Source organism: Mus pahari, chromosome 18 (genome assembly GCF_900095145.1).
Source record: "Mus pahari chromosome 18, PAHARI_EIJ_v1.1, whole genome shotgun sequence".
NCBI lineage: Eukaryota > Metazoa > Chordata > Mammalia > Rodentia > Muridae > Mus > Mus pahari.
Genome location: NC_034607.1, coordinates 50,377,235 through 50,378,968, shown reverse-complemented (window position 1 = coordinate 50,378,968; position 1,734 = coordinate 50,377,235). Strand labels below are relative to the sequence as shown.

The 1,734-nt window shown below is 47.5% G+C and overlaps 1 protein-coding gene across 1 annotated transcript in view; it reads left to right on the top strand.

Moving 5' to 3' along the window:
- Positions 1 to 1,734, top strand: part of Abcg5 (ATP binding cassette subfamily G member 5) — a 23,332-nt gene that overhangs the window by 1,523 nt on the left and 20,075 nt on the right. The gene's annotated exons all lie outside the window — the stretch shown is intronic.

Here is a 1,734-nt window from a genome sequence, read left to right as displayed (position 1 = left end):
CTCCTTCCCTCCCTCTCTCTCTCTCTCTCTCTCTCTCTCTCTCTCTCTCTCTCTCTTTCTTTTCTTTCTTTCTTTCTTTTCTTTCTTTCTCACTTTGCATTCTGTTCACTGTCCTTCTCCTGGTCAGCCCTCCTGCTTGTTTGATTGACTGTGATGCAGGGAGGCCTAGGAGAGTTAAGGGCCCAGGTCAGTTGACTCTGTTGGTCTTCCCGCGGAGTTCCTTCGAGGGCCCCCAGCTGTACTTTCAATTGACATTCCTACATCTGGAAAGTTCTTGTCGAGGAGTTGTTAGGCAGGACTTAACTTCTTCTATTCCTGACCCTAGTCATCTTTTCATTATGATGGTCATCAGACACACAGTTGAGAAGAGAGAACACTAAAAACGACCTCATGTTCATATCCAGTCTCACCGAGCACACTCTTTGGGCCTCTCTCTTCAGGAGTTAAGCATCACACACACTGCACTGAGACCACCTGTGTGTATTCCCCATGTCTCACTCTTCTTTCCAGGAGAGATTTTTAACCTCTGAACGTGACTTCCATGTTTGTGTTGTATTCTTTCACTAACTAGTCATTATCTTCTGAGGGGTTTTCTCCCCTGCCCCTGCAAAACCTATAGCTATAAATTCTCCTATTTGCAGCAGCTGGGGAGGGGTACACTGGCCCAGAAGAGGGGCTCTGGGGAGCAATACTGGGTTATTCTGAATGTATCCGTTTAAGGATTCTGACATATTAGTCTCACAGAATGCTCTTGACTGAGCAGCCCCCTGTAAACTGTCAGCGTTTAACTGTCCCCTTGCCTTGTGCTCTTTTAGAAACAGGTAGTGTAAGGCTGTGAGGGAGGGTCAGGCATGGCACTGTTGGGTGTAGCTGAGAGTGAGTCCCAAAGCTCCGTGACAGGAGCTTTTCCTTCCTATGGAAATGAGAGGCCTGGTGCTCTAGGGACTGATAGACACACACAGAGAGACCACACACACACACACACACACACACACACACACAGATAGATAGACAGACAGACACATGCACACAGAGATACACAGACTGGCACACAGAGATACACAGACTGACACACACAGAAACAGACAGACTAACAGACACATACACAGATAGAGACAGACAGACAGATGCACACACACACATTCTATGATTACTCAGTCTCTGGCATCCAGTCTCAGGCATTTTCCTATAGCAATACAAAATGGATTTCTAGCCTCAGATGAAATCCACGAGCACTCATCCAAGCACAGCTGTATGACAATAGATGAAGATTAAATGAAATAACAACAATAATAAATATCAGTTAATTCACTGACTGTCTTAGTCTAATTGGGTTGCTGTAAGAAAAGAATCATATACTAAGTGACTTATGAGCAAGAGCGTGGATTCCTCAGACTTCAAGAGACTGACAGCCACCACCAAAGGCCTGACAAAGCTGTCTGTGGTGAGGGCTGGGTACTGCTGTTTGTCACTGTGGGCAAAACACTTGGCATAAATGGTTTAAAGAAGGAGAGATGTGTTTTGGCTCACGCTTTCCAGGAGTTCAGCCCATCACAGTGAGAGGCAAGGCAGAACACTTATATCATGATGAATGATAAGCAGAGAGAGTCGGGAAGGGTGGGAACAAGATACATCCGAGGAGCACCCCAAGGAGCACCCCGAGGAGCACCCCGAGGAGCACCCCCGAGGAGCACCCCCGAGGAGCACCCCGAGGAGCACCCCGAGGAGCACCCC